Genomic DNA, 20,050 nt, shown 5'->3' with positions numbered 1-20,050 from the left:
CGAGCGAAACAGTTTTCTAATATTGCATTGTATTTGTTTCAACTTTATCATCGTTTGTCTTACAATATCACTAGGATTGCTGTATCATTTATTATTTTATAGCAGCAGTAATTAATATCACGTAAATCTACGCGAGAAGATTTGTTATTAGAAAATCGAAAGACACGCAGATGGTTCGAGTTAGTCCGTAACTCTTTACAACACGAAAATCCGGCGCAATAGGATGACGGGAATACGGAACCTATTAATATTCTTTTAGAACCCCGTGAGAAAAACTCCTGAGGGGACTTTTCCTTCATCTATTAACATAAAAACGACCATCGCGCAGTTTCTCACAAAATTCTCGACGGCATCGTTTTCGAAAATTGATTAGGATAAATCGAACCTTCATTATCAATAAAACGATTGTCAATCATAAAATGTTTATAAATCTACTAAATAAGTTTGAAATTACAGCGATGTTATTTGTGAAATTTTTACAAATCCTTTTTCATCTTTTTCGAGGGAACGAGAATGCTCTCTTTGTTTTGTATATAAAATAAAAGTTTATGAAAATTAAGTAGCAAGAAATAATTACAATTTATATTTAGTGGTATAATACGCTAAACTAATACTTTGCAATATTTCGCATGTGCCTAGTTTACATCAAAGAAAGTTTCCCATCCGAATCCAGATGGTTATCCGAACTCTTTTGCATCCTCCTGTTCACCCCTCGGTGTAGACGAGATTTTCATAAAATTCCTATAAATAAACGCCACCCGTCCTTATTTGTGCATAATATTTATATGCCGCGCATGACCTGAAGCGGGATCGTACGTCCCTCTTAAAGGTATCGGTTAGGTATACCTAGAAAATCGAAGGGTGAAAAAAAGGCAGAATAGATAACACCTCTAACACCTGTGAAAAATCAATACCTTCGACACCGATCCTTTCTCCCATGGAGAGCGTCGATCGAAGAGAGGTATAATATTATAAATTCTCGCTCAGGAGTTCGTCGAATGTAAGGGAACGAAAAACACACTACAATCCTTAGACATATTTGCAACATGGGCGAAACAAATAAGTCTTATAAAAATTAACGTACCTTTTACATATTCTCACGTACCTAAAATGGTTCGTAGCGGTATTTTTAGCAGAATAAAGATGATTATATGAAATGTTGAAATAGTAGTCGTTGAGCAACATCACTACAAGTTTAATAACTAACATTGACTCGCGTTTTATGTAACATAACGATGATGCAACGTAACGATGGTTATGTAAAATACCAACAAGTGTTCAAGCGAATAACACTGCTCTCCTAGCTAATTGACGTCGCTATCTTGGAAACAGGAGAGGTTGAACTGTAATAGATACTAGGAGAGCCGAGATCATAAAGGAGGCAGGAAATTATCGTGCGCGTCAGCGAGTTTGTTCTAACATTCTCGATCTTACTACAGTAAAAGCGAAATGAAAGGCAGAGAATTTAGTTCCAAACTGCACGATATTTCTTTGCTTTTATATTACAGAGCGTTTCTATTTTTATTCCAATATCAAGTAAGATATTTGAGCAAATTGCAACTTATATTTCTGCTAGAGCGAATTTCTAACATTTAATTGCACCATGCGCAGAAACGATATTTTATCATATAATTATTTAAAATTATTTAAAAAGAGTACTAGGATTCTCTAGCGATTAATAGATAAATAATCTATTGTGTCCTGTGCACGTTTGGATCATTTGAAGATTAAAAAAAAAATTTTTTATTAATGAAATAATTGTAATATAATTACACAATAATACTATAAATAAACGTAATACGTTCAAGAGATTACTATTCATCCCGAAACTTGTTAAGTTTAACGAAAGGTGGAGGTCGAGCTTGACGAAAGACAGAAAAGTCACGTAAAACATTTTCGAAAGAGATGAATTTTCGAGCTCTTGAAATATAGACGCTACGGTAAAAGAAGTCGCGTGACGAGCCGTCGGCGGAGGGGAAAGAGGACAGGCGTCGGTGGTGGCAGGACCCCATCGTCGTGAAATCGACGAGCAAATACTTAAGGCGTAACCTCGTTACGCTAGCAGCCAGTGGAAAAGCGAGGAAAATCCTCTCTGAACCCGCCTTTAGCAGCGGCGACGCGGAAAACTCTCTTCCGGTCGTTCGGCGTCCGTTCGACTGTTCGAAATGCAGTAGGAATACGTCAATGCGCATTCGTAAAAATGAATACGTGAATCATCGAGCATATGTACTGGTGACAAAATATGAGAGAATTTACGAAGGATTTTTCGCTAGTCAAAGATTGCTGCATGAAAAAATTGCCTTGTTAAAATTCCACTCTATTTTTTTTGTGTCTCTATCAATTTTCTCAGAAAAAAAACATGCATAATGAAATTTTCTAGTGTACACATACACAAAGTGTTCTTCTTCGTGACTAATTTCGTAAAAGCTTGAAGAGCTCGATGATAGGCGACGACCACTGATGTCAGCACAAGCTCAACTTTAAACGTATTCTCAAATTTCGAAACATGAATTTCTGCCGCAGAAGAATCTTTCACCGATAAAATGTAATTTACATAGTAAAATCCTCGTTTCGCATCGGGAGATGCATTCTACGTTAGTTCCGCGGCGTACATATCATCACCCACGTTGTTTCCGTTTAGTTTGCAGTTTTCCGCAATATATAGCCACGTAGAGCAAAGCATTGCTTACGAGAATTTGTACTTTTCGTAGCAGCGCATAGAGAGAGAGAGAGAGAGAGAGGGGGGGAGGGAAAAAAGCGGCTAATGACGGGAAAGTTTGAAAACGGACGACCGATATGATGTAAGCGGGTGCGGGAAAGTGGAACGGGGGCAAGACACGAGTTCCCGAGGCGAACTCGGCGCATAATATGCTCGCGTACACCCTGTCTTGCGCTAATTACACTAACTCGAGCTAAAACGGACTAAGTAACGATATAAACGGGTCTCCCAGCCGCGCGCGCACAGGCACGTAAGGTAATTACCTAATTCGGCCATGCGTAATTGCTGGTGATTAAAGTGTCGCTTTCGTGGCACGGCAGAAACGACGTGACATTTCACCGACAGCTGCAGCCGATACGGATATCTCGTTTCTTCCATCGCTGATCCCTAACTCACGAAGTTTAGATTAGGACGCTAGGAAAATCGTGCTGCGTACTGCCGAACGGACGCGCGCATACGATCACCTTCGGATATTTCCCATTTCTACTATCGTCACCCGCGAAACGTGCGAAAATCGCAGAGTTAAGGTACACTTGCGTTAGTTTCTCTAATAACTGTAATTAATCAACTACTAGCCGTACACATTCGCATATAAGACTGAAACGCTCACTCGAAAATATTAACGACGAATAAGGCGGGGTGGTGTATCGGTGACAGGTGACGTCAAATCGAATCGTGCCACGAAGAATGATTGGTTTATGGAACGTAGACGTGAAATCATTTTGACACCGAGCGCGTTGAGTAAATTCGAAGAGAAGAGAACGATTCTCGTCGATGCGTGGTACAATAGCGATCTTCATCGAGGCAGGATTTTATACAAGGTAAGGAGCACAATACTACGGAGCGCTCTCCAGTTTCGTAAGATCATTTTTTCTCGACGGCAGAAACGAGTTTGAGGTCGGGACTGCAGGGGGAGAGCGAACAGGGGTTTAGAATAAATCAAGTGGAAGGGCTGTGTGAGTCCGCGAGTAGAAGCATTCGGGCCCGGCTTTGTACAGGGCCGCTGCGCGAGGTCCTAAGAGAGAAAGAAAAAAAACGTCAACGGATAGTGAGGGAGGGAGAAAGGGAGACCGCGCGGAGGAGAGAGCATATAAGAAAGAGAACACGAACGGAGCGGGCGAGCCACGTTGCAGGAGCAACGACTGAAGATATCAATCAACGGGCACATTGTGCTCAAGGATAATTTGACGCGCGGCTGAAAGGGCCAGATCTCAAATTCCACGATCGGATAATGGCCCCTATAAGACCCAAAAAAGGGTGGGCCCCTAAGGGTATGTATCAAACCGCAGCTTATACGGACAGCTTCGTTTCTGAGCCACTAAAGGGACACTCTACGATCGTCTTCTAGACCAAGTTTTTGTTTCTGCTGAGATATTACATTGCCTCGTCGAATGCTCAAAAGTTCTCTCGAAAAGCATTTACCGTAGCCCGACGATTGCATCTCGCTTCTTCAAACTTCTTCAAAACCCTTCTACCCGTCGCATCAACACATCTCTCTCTTCATCTATGCAACCTGCCATCTTCGTAACTTTCGACTCATCAAGACGAATAAACCTGAGTTCTTGATTGAAGTCTAGGCGCAAAAGAAACATAGTTCGCCCAAGTTACCGTGTAATTTCAATTGCGCAGCACTAATTGCGCCTTCGAGAAATCAAAGTGACTAAGTGCGGCGAGTATCCGACGGCTGAGAGAGGGTCGCGCTCGAGCCTACATGTTTGACAAGGTAGTCCTTTCCATCGTGAACAAGTTGACATTTTCCACGATTCGTAGATCACTCTCGATCAAAAATTTTGTTTTCCATCTATTTTCACGTCGACACAAATATTAATTTAAATTTAATATTTATCCTCGTATATTATACCACTCTGAGGAGGCCCACGATTGTTTATCGCGATTTCGAAAATAATTATCAACGATTTTTACAGAGATGCGAGTATTGTTTCACGAATATTGAAAAATACTTGCGGATGTGCGTTCACATTTACACATTTCGCAATAAGGGAAGCCTAGCTGCTATGAAATATTATCGTGATATCCGTCTCTAACGACCTGATCGCGTGCGATTAGTATTCTTCTTGATACATCATTCAATCGAGATGCCGTGATCGTTTATCTCTTTTCTCGTTTTTTATTTCTCGATGTTTCTTTCTCGGTTATTCTTGGAAAAGTTGCGCGCGTATTGTACACATAGAAAACGTCGGTAATTTGACATTGAAAAATATATTTCGTGTGACCGACTCGTGTGATATGATGAATAGTTCACCGTATAATTAAATCTGATATTAAAAAAAAGATTAATAACTCACACAGAAGATAGTTTAAAATCGCATTAGCGAAGATTTTTTTTTAGCGAGCGCCGAATACTTGTGTAATATATTTGAGAAGAGGAGGTTAAAATATTTCAAAAACTGAGGAGAGAAAATTATATATTATTTTCAACTGAAACTATTAGCGGACTTAAAAATCCAAAGATAGATAATATGAATAATATATTGATTCTAAGATTCAAAGAAATAAAAATCCGAAATTTAATAGAGTGTTGTTTTAATTGTTTTGTAAAATTTATTTTTATTAAAAAATTTGATTAGGTAGAATTTCACAAGGGGACAAATCACACTTGTCTGAACACTTTTAAGAAGCGCCTCAAGGCAGGTAGTTTTTAAAGATCGAAACGTCTTGTCAATGCGGTTTGTGTGAATCTTTCGGAAAATGCGCACAGGTCTTCTTTTCCGCCTGATTCCGACAAATTCAATGGAGCACTTGACTCTCGGATTCTTAAAAACGTAGAATTGAGATCTTCAAAAGAGTGGCGCGACTCGTGGGGATTGAAGCTACTTCGATATTACAATGCAATCCCAGGATGCTTGCTACCTGATGTGGCACGTGCCTTTCCTTTCCAAAGATTTGAATTCTCTGACCTGGCAAGCCACCATCTGACCTACGAAAACCTTCACAGGTGGACTCTCAAGGCACACTAAGCAAAGGGCATTTGCGGTCAACTTGTTTGCCTAACAGGTGGATCTATTCCAGTAACGATGATCACTCGAAAATTGTTTGCGCAACTCACTCTCGGCGAGATATCAAGTCCTCTTGGAAGTCCCGATACGTTTCACGAGATATACGAACACTCTCGAAACACAAATACACGAATGCCTATAAACGCAATTGCATTTTTTTCTGCTGCAGAGAAAAACGTAGCAACAGGTGAATTTAAAAACCGATTTTTAGTATCGCGTACACTGAAGCTCCGATAGGAAGAGAAAAATGTCATGTAAATGATACATTCTTCTCCTGGCACGTCATCAACCGCACTACGTCATCAATTTTCGCTGCAGTATGTATACGTGCGAAGATTATAAACCATTTTTTATTTGACATTTTTAGAAAAAAAAAAGAATATTTACTCACTTTTGCTCAAACATTATAAACTTCAAGTTCGAGAGAATACTGAAAATATATTGAGAATATATCGTTGCATATGTAAGGGATATTCAGAAAGTTGCTTACAGAACGATATTTTAATAAATTTTCTAATCCGTTTTTTAAATAAATTTCAAATAATATCAGAATTTAGATAATATAATATATAAACTTTATCAATTCAGCAGAGAATAAACATTAAATGTAAGAAAAAGTATTGCTTCGACCCTTAAATCCTGTCGCAATGCAACTCCGATAACTTCGCTTTGCAATCATAAAGGTCGTATAATTGTTTTTATCAGTTTTTAAAAATAATTTTTTTTGCAATAAAACGATGAGTGTAATAATTTTATTTAGGATTACAATTGAGATATTTTTCTTACCTCACTTGCCTATTTGATCACTAAGTGTCTCGAATCGCAAGTGCCGTCGGCGGATCACACGTCCGAGTAATAAGTTCATCAATGGATAGTGGATATTACGTTCGAAACTTATGCTTGCGAACGGCAGTTTTACTCCACTTTACCACTTTTTACATTTTACACTACCCGCACTCGCAACGTTTCTTTTTACAGTTTCTTCCTCTACGAAGTTATATCGTCATTGGACAGCGTTAACACGATACGACGAATCTCTTAGCGTGATCACTGTTACGTTGCACCTTTAATGTCCTTATGATCTTCACGGGTAGTGTGAGTACTTGATACTTAAAGATACTTGGTTTTAATACACCATCTCCAGATCGCGAACTTATACTTGTGAATGGAAATAGAGTAGATTCACAAGATTTAATGTACCCACGTGGTTTAACACGGCTCCCCATGGTTGCGTTTGCACATCGGCGTCACAGCATGCACCTATCTTTGTGAATACGTTACTCTTTCTTCACGTAATAATATTGTAGTGCACGTCTAACCGTATCATAGATTCCATTTTCAAAGTATTGAACAGTTTTTTAAATTCTTTCTTGATCCTTTCATTTGAAGATATTCTTGAGGTTCCATATCCTGAAGTTTGAACTGATAACAAGCACCATTCTTCGATAAGTTTTTTAAACATCTGCTTCGATTCGTCTCTCATCAGCTTTTAATCTTCTTTCTTCATTGTTATTTCAACGCAAATAATTTTTTACTCCAAATTCGTAAGATCAATCTATAAGTTATCCCGAGGAATCTGATTCGAACTTTGATGATCTTCAACACTGTGCCCCGAAACCGTTGTCCATCTTCTGCTTAGTTCTTCTTCTTGACATTGGTCTTAGTTTAATTGAAGATCTTTCCAGTAAAAAAAACTGCTTCAAATTGTCGAATACACCAACAAAGGAATAACTGTTGCGGTTTTCTAGTTTTATCTGCTGATTATCGTCACCAGTCAAAAAAGAAGAGATGGAAAAGAGTAGAAGAGACTGTTCAGGAAGGTCCACACTGCCTGGCGGTTTGATCGCTGAAGACTGAGCGCCGTGCTAGCGTTTCGCCGCGTAGTAAGCCGGCTCTTGCCCCGCCATCGAGCTCTGTTCCTCTGCCTCTCCACGAGGAGCGTGGAAGTGAGAAAAATGATCGGAAGGAACAAGAACAGAGCGATAGGTGGTGAGAGAAAGAGGGAGAGAGAAAGAGACACCCGTCGTTCTCGACCCACTCTGACGTTCTGCGCGTCCTGAGAGTAGTATGTCGCCGTCCTCGTCGGATACGTTCTCTGGATTCCCCCCACCAGGTTGCCTTTCGTCCACCCTACCCTTGTCGCGTTTCCTCTCTCGACGTCACCCTGTCCCACCACCTATTCTTCCACCACCCTGACGACCTTGGAGTTTCGCGCAATCGCCGCTTGGCGGCACCAGCATCCAAACTCACAACCGAAACGCCGTTCGAGCGTAGCGAGTAACAAAGATCCCGTCGGTTAGCGCCGCTATGTGGGAGAAAACGCGCACCACTGGTTGGTGGAAGGGGTGTGGTAATCGCGAGGGTGAGAGCAGTCGGTTGCCCCTCTCGTCGTGAATAGATATCCCCTACCTCAACGCGATTCTCGCTCCTCCTCCGCCCCCACCGCGACGGCACGTGTTCCATTTTGCTCGAGCTGGAGTACACGCGAATCTTTCCATCTTTGTCGCGTCCGGTACGTTGCAATACCGTCGGTAGGGGATCGAACGTACGCGGTGGGGAAGATAGATCGAATTTAAGAGTGGGGAGCAGAACGCTCTAACATCGTCAGCATGCGTCACGCGCTATCCACGCTGCAAATATAGCCAACTTTGTGAATAGTCAGATCCGTTAGTGCGAAGATAACCGAGTGGTATTCTGCTTGCTACTTTTACACAATAAATCCATTCAAGTCTATAGACTTTTTCTTCCAAGTATGATTTTTTTAAATAATGTATAGCGCGCGCACTCACAACCCCATATATTTTGTCTTTGACTAATATCTGTCACTTTTCATCCGTATATTTGTGACAGGTGTTTTTATTTGTTGTGTCATCAAAGGAAGAAGTAGATTAATTTTATAGTCAAAACTTAGTCGTTTTAACAATAACCATTTTATCGCGTGTCGGTGTTTTTAATGTTGTTTGCTAGACTATTTATAGTTCGACTATCATTAATATATTATTTAGTTTTTAACTTTCCACTTTACGAAAGACTTGTACTCTTATCAAGAGAGGGTTTGTGAATATAATTTTTAGTGTTACTTTGTTCAGCGTTTGCTTTTGAACTGATGATCTGCTGAAATGATCTCGTGGAAGATTGGACGATTCTCTTTAAAATCCGGATAGGGGTTTGACCTAATCAGATTAGATACATTAAACTGTATAGACGTTGATCAAAAGATATTTTTACAAAAAAGAAGTATTGATTGGGTTAATGTGTTACTATAATGTGTTATGTGTCTGCTTTAAATTTTTGATACTATTTATCATTAGAGTGCTACAATAATTATTTGATTTTTAAAGGTAGCATTAGTATTGAACATATAAGTTATGTTGCGAACGCATTTTATCCCAGCACCTATCAGACGTGCAGAGAATATTGACATACGAACCAAGAAATTGTGCACATTCTTGCCAAGCATTCAAACTTTCCCTGACAGCCTCCCTTGCGCACAGAATCATAACTACATCAACATGAGCACTTGCATTTCCTATTCCGGCGGACACTTCCAACACTTCCACCGTCACGCACATTTCTTTTTCCTTTCCTTTTCATTTGAAAAAATCCTAAATTCATCTTCTAAATCAAATGCATATCGGCAACTTTGTATTTTTTTTTAAACCGATCTGACTTGATAGCAGGAATAAAAAGTACTATGTAGAAAATCAAACAGTTTTCTAGATTATTTAGCATACTGTCTCTAGTAGGGTTTTTGTAAGATTATTTTGCGATAAGACGAATGCATATATGGTAGTAAGGCGACGCATAAGTCGAACACAAGGAAATATCTTGAGAGAATGTTGGCGCGCATTGAACTGGCTGTTGTCGAGCTAGATCGGTCTGCCTGAAGCGGTATAGTTTCCCCTTCGTCGCTTTCCCTGCGTGCGATGGGTCTACCACGTCCCACCAAAGCTGCCACAGCAACGCGAATTCTCCTCTCTATCTTCTCCCCTTCTCTTTCTTACTAGAGTAAACGGCACCCCGACGCTTTCAGCGCGGCGTCGCAGTTCGTGAATTCTGGAATTCCGCGCCACGGTAGCTCCACCTCCCCCTCACACGAGTCGCTAAATCTTTTTTAAACCACGCCTAGTAGCCTGGTTGAGCAAACGAGACAGCGATAGGGCAAAAAAGAAGCGGGCACGCGCGAGCAACTCGACCGTTTTTCCTACTTCTTCGGCAATACGAACACATTGCGCGGTGAAACTCCACCCTCTTCTGCCTTCCCCTCTTCTCCCACTCTATCATCCCCACCACTCCCTTTTCCGATCTCCACCGCACCAACGCTTTTCCACCACGCGAGATTTTCCACTGAATATAGTTTGTCACCCGATGAGAAAGGCGGCAAACATTTGTGACGCCTGTCGGTAGCTGGCGCCAGCATACGTACACGTCGTCTAACGGAGCATGCATTAAACCTGCCTTGCAGGAAACAGGTTCTAGCGGATATCACGTATATGATTATACATGAGAGAGCATAGAACGTAGAGAGAGCGTTTTTTTCCAATCAATTTTGTACTTTAGCATCTGTATTTTCAGATTTTAGTCAGGCTTTATCCTTAATACTAAATAATTTATCAAGGCAACTCTACTTGCAAAGCTAAAAATTAATATAAGTTACCCCTATGGAAAAATACTATGGGACTGTCGAAAATACTATTAAAAACTATAAATTTTTCAATAGTTTTCAATAGTATTTTCGACTATTAATTTTCCAATAGTTTTTAATAATATTTTTGACAGTTCAACAGTATTTTTCCATAGAAGTTAATATAAAGTATTTTATATTATTAAAAAATACTAAAAAATATAGATTATAGAGAAGAAATATCTAAGAGGCATAAAATATGAAAAATTTGCATGATACGTTACAAGTGTACTGAACAAAAACTAGATTAATAATAATTATTGTAAACTAAATTCTGAATTATACAAACTGAAAATATAAATATACGGATAATTAAATATTAATTATTGGCAAATTATTGCTTGATTTGATATTAAATATTTGTATGAAAACTTATTTCTTCACAAATTATTTGCATAACAATTTAATTGATATATTCTATGTATGTTGTTAAAGCAGTTGTCTACAATCAGTCATGATACCGACACATGCTTTTTATTACTTTACACATCCACGTATTATATGCTAGCGACATCTGGTGGTAAGCGCCGAGAGATAAAATACTACCTACAAAAGTTTTAGCATCTGATATACTTTTTATTCTATGTCCTTTTTAAAAGTATGAAAAATATTTTTAGTCCATGTAATTAAGTAAATAAATAATTGATATTATAATAGTTTTAATTTTGAATTTTTGCAAAAATAGATAATCTAAATAAAATATTGTCATTTTAAGAGTAACATGTTTTAAAGAAACAATCTATAAGTTTTATGAATGAAATATAAGTAAAATAAATATAAATATAAATTATTAAATTAACATTAAAATGCTAGTAAGTAAAAGAAAGCAAAAATATATATTAAAAATTATTAAAAATTAATTATCAAAATTAGATTAGCATGAAAGTACAGGTATATGAAAAATAGCTACGCGAAAGTATCACTACTATGAGGTATAACAATTTAAAAGTAACATTAAACATATCTTGTATTAAAAGTAACATTAAATTTATCCTGTTTTATAAATCTAATCACAATTAATAACTCGCATGTATACGCATTAAAAACACACATTTAGGCGAGTTTGAACATGCGATGCTATTTGTTATGAGACCTTGCCAAAGGGGGCCGGTAATCCGTGTCGGTATTTTGCCCTTTTCTCTGCGTAAAGTCGATAAAAGAGATGCCTTTACAGTGTAGGTATTTCCAACTGATTAACTCGAAATTAGGTGCAAACGGGGGGTTCCCCGTGATGGCGCGTGTCGATGCAATTTGTGCAAACTCGTGCAGCTAAGTGCACAGGAAACCGATCAATTGCCGCGAAATGGTCGAGCTGCTTTCGATCGATCGCTACAATACCAGCTCCACATCTGCATTTTTATTACACCCTCGCCAGTTCCGGACGTTGCCCTTTGCGTACACGTCAGGTACGTGCGAATATATCAACGCATCAAAATTTATATAAAAGTTTTTTAAATTTCCTTCTTTACATTCACAACGAGTTAGAACGAATCTATTTTAGCCTAATAATTAACAGTTTCTAACGATATATAGATTATGTCAAAGCGCGCGTGCATTTAAATAAACTATTTTCTTGTTTCTTCCATTATCTAGTCACTTAAGAATAAAAAATTATAATAGATTACACTAGTTCACAAAAAATATTTTTTAAATATAATTTTGAATTAGACAAGGTGTTTTCTTAGTTTTAGATATGAAAACAGTTAATTTTTATCAACCAGATTTCTGAAATAATTCAGTTTAAACAAAAAATGACTTTTGCGAATTTTTTCTGTAAAAAAGATTAACATTATCTTCAAATTCTGATCAGAATTCGTTAATATATTGTACAGTTCATATTATATAATAATAGCTAAAAAGTTAAATATTGAAACAAAAAAAAGTAATAGAAAAAGGAAATGAACAATATGTGTCTTAGAGACCTTCATGGAATATTGGGGAACCCAAGTTCAAATCCTAGCCGAAATAATAAAATTTGTCGCAATAAATTCTTTACAGTTTTTCGCGACAAAAGGGGATAGTAGAGATACTTGTAAGGATAAAAAATTATTAAATTGATTAGCAATAACTTAATTCTTGTGATATTACATTACTGGGTTTTTCTTTAAAAAATAAAAACTGTATTTTAAGTCCGATAAATATGCGGCGCGCAGTTTTGGGAATTTTGTAAATGTTTGTAAATTCACCTAGAAAATTATTAAGTACAAAGATCCGCTTTCGAGTGGTATAACCTTTCTCGTTATTTACACATTTTATTTTATTATTGACAATTATATTAGTTTCAGATATATAATTTTAGATATATTGTATTGAGGTACAATATCTAAAATTGTATACAAAATGTTCAGTGTGAAAAAATTTATATCACTTTATTCGCGCACCTACGTACCATGAATGACAAAGAGCTACACTGTCAATATCGGCGAGTGACTCAGTGGTTTTTCTAAACATTTCGGATTAAGGATAACGAATTGCGTCTCGGTGGTGAGCACGTCCAAGAGACTAATTCGGTCTAATGACATGAGCTTAAATGTACACGGTTCTGATTGGTCGCCAACGGCGTTTCGCAATACCTGGAAGCCCATCGGGCGATGGCACCCTACCGAGATGACGTCGCACAGCGGCGCGTGCATAACAACCAATGGATTATACCAGTAGGCCTGTCGGCAGCCGTAATTGATTTCGCTTAAACGGCTAAGCGTATCAATTCCTTTAATAGCTACGTCATTGCGCGATGAAGAAACTGGAATGGAAGAAGCAGTTAGCCTCTTTTATTGGTGACTCGTTTTATCCACAAGGAAAGAAAGCAATAACTTTACTTCGAATCCTAAACTATTTTTTTTTAAGAGGTTGGCAAAGTTGCTTCCGCCTAAATGGGTGATTTAGGCAAACTCCAACTCAAACATTTCAAATGGAGCCCCCATATTGTAGTATATCGTTTGAAAGGGCATAAAAAAAATAAAATTTTTGGTTCAAAGTGGAAGTTGATACGTTGATCCGTTCGAGAGTTATTTAGAGTAAAAGTTCGCGCGAAAAAAGCCAATTATCAAAAAATCAAAGTGTCTTTACTTTTAACATACAAAACTGGCAGATTAAATTAACAAAGTATGTTTTTTTTAACACACTTACATGTATTAAGAAAACACGTTTCATGTACACGGAAGTATGTTTTTTAAACACACATAGATGTGTTAAAAAAATACACTCTGTTAATTTAATATGCCAGTTTTATGTATTAAAAATTATACAATAAAGCCACAGAGTAGCATATGATTGTATAATTATTATTATATAATATAATACAATATACTATTTGTAACAATTAAATAGAGGCTTATTGTTAATAAGATTCAACATCAGTACAATGATTGAATAGAGCAACAATAATAGTACTATTTACCAATGTGCATAACAAGTGAATAATACGCAAAATTTTCACGTTTTTGAAGGCAAATGTTCTCTAACTTGATATTGCATATGAATATATTGAATAAACTTTGACAGTACAATATCCATGATATTAGAATGCTGAATTATTCTTAGCTCAATAGTTTTTACCAAACGCTAAGAATATATATAATAGAATTATTTTAACAGTTACATCATTAAAATCATTATATATAGCGTAGTTAATTTGTACTGAATACAATTATTTTAACAGTATCTAGTGACTTATATGCTGGTCAACTACATTACGTTACATACGCGTACGTAGGCGGCGTTACATAGCGCAAAGCAGGACGTCGTAGTGGACGTTAGACAACGAAACGTAGTTTACGATCGACCAAAGCAATAAATAATTCCTGGTATGATGTCCCACGACTATTTCGCCACCTACAGCGTGTGTCTGCGATTCTTACGTTTCTTCGCGAACGGTCGTTAGTGTGGCACACAGAAAGGTCAATCGAGAGTCGCACAAGCGACGTGAATTAGATATTCACATCGAGACGAGCGTTCCACGCTGCAAAAGCAGATTTTACGATTTCCTTTATCTTCCGCTCACTCACTGAGTATTTCACAAAGTCAATAAAACCCGCAGCCGAGCCGCTAATGGATACGAAAGCGAGCCGAAAGAATGAGGTTCTATTAACACCGAAGGGAAAAAAAAGCGGCGGTCGGTATGTGTCAAATCAGAAATCGTAACTTGTACTATTAAAATATATATATAAGCAAAGGTAATCGTCGTAATTGAGTTGTCGCGTATTTTTTGTTTCATAGCGAGATTGGCTTTAGCAATTGCGGCGTTATGATTAACAATTTCCGCTTATGTGCAAATTTAAAATGTAGAAATGTAAACTGGTCTACAGCATTTCTAATCATTATTTTGCAACGAGAAATTCTTGTTCCAGAATTATAATTGCATATGTGTCTCTTCTTAAAAAGCTTATCTTTTTTTTTTTTTCATAATGACTCGATAACATCGTAACATTGAGAACACGGAAGATAAATTCCGCGTGCTTTAAGTTCAGTTATTGGATGAAGCAACAAGTGCAGTTATCTGATAAACGATTTTTTTGAGTTGTAGCCAACCGACCCGAAAGTGCTAATCCACTGATGAAAGAGATGGCTTACGATATCTTTTATAGCGGAGGCGCCCTTGTATTGTGGGATTTGAAGTATTCTTTTTTTCTCTGAGAATTTTTTTTTTTTTTTTTAGACACATACACCTGTATCCTTGCTCGCATGAGCCCCCCCGAACTTTCCACAGCTCAATTTCACAGTGTGTGCATAGGACCGTTCTCTAGAAATCTAGCTGTTTGAACGCCTACCTGAAACCCGCTCGTAGCAAATCTCATCGAGGAATCGACTTTATGAGAAACCGTATATCCGACCCGTATTATACTTCTAATGATTTTGGTTAGAAGGTCCGATTTGCGGCTTTCGAAAAAGCAGCGGTCCTTCGCAGGTGCAAAGGTTTCGGTTGATTTCGTAATAGTATATCCAATACGAAATGGTACACGCACATTATTGAGATGTCAAACAAAATAGATAATTAATAGTATATTAAATTTTAAAAAATTTTCTTTATTTTAAAACTTATGAATTTTAATTTCATAAGTTGTTTCATTTAAAAAATTCTTTTTTAAATATATAAAACATTATCATATGTATAAAGAATTCAATGTATTTTGCATATTTATTCACTTAAAAATAAGTATTTAATTGTAAGATATTTAAACATTTTATTTCCGTTTCAGTTTTTTAAATATTTAAAAATGTTTTAGTATTAAATTGTGTGTTTATATTTAAAATATTAAAACGTTTGTAGAGTTGTTAAAGGTTTCGCCGTTTTAAACGTTTTAATGTTTTAAATATAAACACCATGTAAAATTAAAACATGTTTAAGTATTTAGATAATGGAGGCACAAATAAAATATTTTAACATTTACAATTTAAACACTTCTTTTTTAATTATCGATAGTATTTTTTTACTTGAGTATAATCTGCAATAGGCGATTAAGAAACATTTAGCACAATGATATCTTATGCACATCCCACACATCGTGCTTACACAACGGGAATATACATGAAGTTCGTAACGGAGACGTAGGTACATTTGTCTCCTGCCAAGTTACGTCTTGTAATCAAGTACTTGTCTAATTGCACGTTATTGGTAGATAATGGCGATGATTACCACACATGAATCGCTGAGAGCTGCGTGGCTTGCTCTAACAGAGGCTTTAATTGTGCCCACTGTGAGAGAATATACGCTGCATCTATTCATCTTAGGAACCAGAAACGCAAATTAATCATTAGCATTTCCCAGGTATACTTTTATAGAGATAACGTCATTAGAACACTGAACAACAACGCAACTAAACGATTATTATCTTTTACATCATCTAGCACGTAAAAAGTATTTGTAAAATATTAGTTTTTTCTTTGAGATATTTTTCAATTACGAAAGACGTTTCATAGCGTAGATCGTTGGGTACACCATTCATTATTAATTCTTATTCATGTGTAATACAAAATGTTGTTTTTGACTTTTCGTAGAATCTATGTGTACGATTTCAAGTGAGTCAGTAACAATTTTTCTAAATACTTTTTTGTAGATCCTTAATGAATTCTAATTATCAAAATTATATAACGTTGCTATAACTCGAGATACATGCTATTCAATAAAATTGTAACAAATATTCGCCAAATTCAATCTACCAATTTATAATACACACATATATGATTGTACGTACTTAAATTTCCTCTGTGTTCCATGCTCCCTCAATTCAGCGTCACACTTTCCGGAGTGCGCACAACCGGTAAAAAAAATAATACCCACTAGTGTTGCGCCAGTCACGTGTGTAGCTCCATGAACAGTGTAACGCAGCTGGCACAAAACTGACCTGAACTCACGGGTTCTGTAGTTTCTTTTCTCTTACCCTATGTTCATATATATACACATATACAAACGTCTGCGCGCACGGATGATGCACCCACATGTAAGGAAAAAAATCCCCTTCCGATCTCCGATACGCACCGCTCTAAGATAGAGTGGCGCGTCAAAACCCGCCTTTTTGGAAACTTATCTCGTCTCCAAGACTCTTCAAAGTTGGTTTTACCGCTACAGCCTCTCTAATGCGTTGCATCACTGTGCAACAGATAAAATGTAAATAGATGGCTGGGCGTTTGATGTCGCGTGAAGAACCTCCAAAAGGATTCGGTGAGACGGTGAGGCATCCGACAGAAATATCTAAGTTTTATTGCTTGTAAATGTAACATTGGAGATGAGTACGTTGTCTAGAAATGCGATCTGAAAACGTACAGGCTCAATTTTTTCAGTTTATTGCATTTTTCACTTGATAATATAATTACTGTCATAATTATGGTTTTTCCATATTTTTCTATAAATTGATTTAGTTTGTCTTTTATATGTATACATCTTGTGAAAAAAGTAAAGTCCTAGATCGTTAAAAAATTCGTAAGAGTAATGCGTTAAAACTCTAAATATTTTTTTCAAGACGCATTAATATATCTATATCCTTCTAATGAATAATCGCTGTGAAATATTCTTGAATAGACATATAATCAAAACTCTTGAAAATCATAAATAAAACATAATTTTTAAATTTAAACTTCTTGCTATTACAATCGCGTTATTACAATGTAAGCTCATATAATTGATTGAAATTTTATCGATCTCCGAGTCTTTCTACATTGAAAATAATTTTTATTCTATTTAACGAAATCCTTCCGAAAAATTTATAATAAAGTCGCAGTTTTTGTTATCGATGTCCGACTTTCTATAATTGTTAATAATTATCAATAAGTAAACAATCGGTAAGAATCGGTGAACGGCTATTCACTATCCAGCCAAATGGAAAAACTCTCTAGTTAAGATGCAGACACGAAAAATGCTACCGCCGTGGAATGATATCCCGGTGAGTGGAGGCGAAAGGATGATGGCGAAACACATATACCGGAAACACGAAGGAGTCGTTATCGTATACGAGCTGCTATTGCAAACGGCATACAAACAACAGCACGGAAATGTCCCCTTATGTACGTCTCTTCTCTTTCTCTTCTCCCCTGCCCCCCCCTCTCTTGTTCCCTCCTTTTTTCTCTTCGTACCTTCAGTCAAGATCGTAAAAGCCTCCCCGATGTTAACAGCAGCGCCTGCCAGACGATCGGCGATTTCGGAATGACGGAAGAGCTCTCCAACGACCGGAAAACGATCCGACACTTTATCGGTTTAAAACGTACTCTTCCTGTCGGTGTTTTTGCATATCTGCGATGGTATAATTACGAAAATAAAGTAAAAGTTGTGATAAAAATATTTTATTTGTTCTCTCTCTTATTTTAATAATTGCTCTAAATAAATTCTATGGACTGCTTTTCAAAATCGATTTATTCGGTGAAAATTTGTTGACGATATAATTTTTATTTATGTGTCTTTTCCATAATTGGTCTTATTATAAATTAAATTTTAAAACATAAAAAAACACTGTTGATTATTACATAAAATAATATTTTTTATGTATTGTTTTTTTTTTGTTTTTAGTCGTTTTAGACTCTTACAAAATTTTTATTCTTGAAAATTTTAATCTCAAGTTATGAGGAAGTATTTTACATAATAATATTATATATATATATGACAAAAAAATAATTTGCATATATCTTGTTACAGTATAGTATCTTGTTACAGAAATTCTATGACGATTTTTGACACATTGATTGTTGTTCTAACAATCTGCATTCCACGCACGTAAAAGCCAGACGTATTATTTGATGAATCTTATCTTATTTCTTGAGAAAAAGTTTCTCAAATCTCAAGGGAGATCTCTCGTCGACCGAAAGAAGGTGCAATAGTGTGGTGCAACGTTGCCCGAGATTTAAGAGGCTTAACTCGCCGTGGACTCGTAGCTAGTAGGATGCATAAACTTCGTTTTACAAGAGGGGATCCCTTTCTTCTAGGGGCTGGGCCCCAAAAATAGAGGCCGGGCCCTAAAAATAGAGAGCGTTCCCTCGTCTAGAGAGAGGGTTGTAGATTCCAGATATCGAAGGAATAGGATTACCGGTTCAAGTCTGGCAGGTGGATACCGCCTGTAATGCGTGAATGCCCGCTACGTAACGGGTGTCAAAAACGCAGTGTTTGCAGTTCTGCTTTTATTTCTTTGAGGGAATATCTCAGACTCATCAATTTTTTAGCTGTGCACTTTTTGATACGCGAAATATCTTTTTCTGTTTATTCACCACTCGGATTTGAATCAATCTGTTTGCTTATATTTGTTTATCGATATTTTATATAAGTTACACGCAATATGAAATACGTAACGGAGAATCCATAATCGAATTTTTTAAATATCTAAATTATCAGATCAAATTCTAAAGTGATGGCCAACGATATGTCGAGTGCATTGATTATAAAATTTATGGGCATATTAAATGATATTATAATATACAAGACAGAACGGAACGGATGCTGAAAGAAACATCACGATGGGATAAACATTCCAGAAATCCAGCTGGACGCCCGCTGGTTTTAAAGCCGCTGCGCCCTCCCTCGCTCCCGTCACTGTTTAAATAATTTATTCCTCCCTTTTTTTCTTCTGGAATCTCGAAGTCATCCACATACGGTGAACGGTCTTAGAGAGGGAACGGGAAGAAAGACACACATGAGCATACATATCCATCTCGTGCGCTTATATTGTGCCACACATGTCTTAAGACGCAACGCTGCAAAAGTTGGGTGGAAACACATTCTAGACATAACAAAACTCCTCGTCACTTTACGTCTGTGATGCTACCATCCGCCTGTTTTTCTTTTAATTGTACCGTCCCTTCTAATATGTCGCACAGGTGGAACAACAAAAATAATGTCGAGAAGAAATAAAAGTTGAAAGTAAAGAAGAAGAAGAAGAAGAAAGAAAAAGAAGAAAGGGGCAGGCTGGTGAAAACACCAGCTGGTACGTGCAATATATAAACATCCTAGAGTTGCAACTTATTTGTTTTAATTCAATTCAAATGCCAAGTTATGAATCTCAGTGACCTAAGGAAAATTATTTCGGAGAAAATGTAAATATCAAAATTAAGAGAAACAAGAGAAAACGTCAGCTGACACGTAATATAACCATTTCTTTATTTTTTTTTTTGCGAAATGTTTCTTGAGTTTAATTTACAGACATAATAAAT

The 20,050-nt window shown here is 36.9% G+C and overlaps 1 protein-coding gene and 1 long non-coding RNA gene across 2 annotated transcripts in view; one reads left to right on the top strand and one right to left on the bottom strand.

The window, feature by feature from the left end:
- Positions 1-10,422, bottom strand: part of LOC113004315 — a 34,445-nt gene extending 24,023 nt beyond the window's left edge. The window contains exon 1 of the long non-coding RNA XR_003268975.2: positions 6,523-10,422. This is a non-coding gene — a long non-coding RNA (uncharacterized LOC113004315). The remainder of the gene's footprint in view (positions 1-6,522) is intronic.
- LOC105208087 (UPF0489 protein C5orf22 homolog) overlaps positions 1-20,050 on the top strand; it is a 619,399-nt gene that overhangs the window by 448,910 nt on the left and 150,439 nt on the right. The window lies entirely within an intron of this gene.

This window comes from Solenopsis invicta, chromosome 1 (assembly GCF_016802725.1).
Source record: "Solenopsis invicta isolate M01_SB chromosome 1, UNIL_Sinv_3.0, whole genome shotgun sequence".
In the NCBI taxonomy this organism is placed as follows: Eukaryota; Metazoa; Arthropoda; class Insecta; order Hymenoptera; family Formicidae; genus Solenopsis; species Solenopsis invicta.
This window is presented reverse-complemented; position numbering and strand designations above follow the sequence as displayed.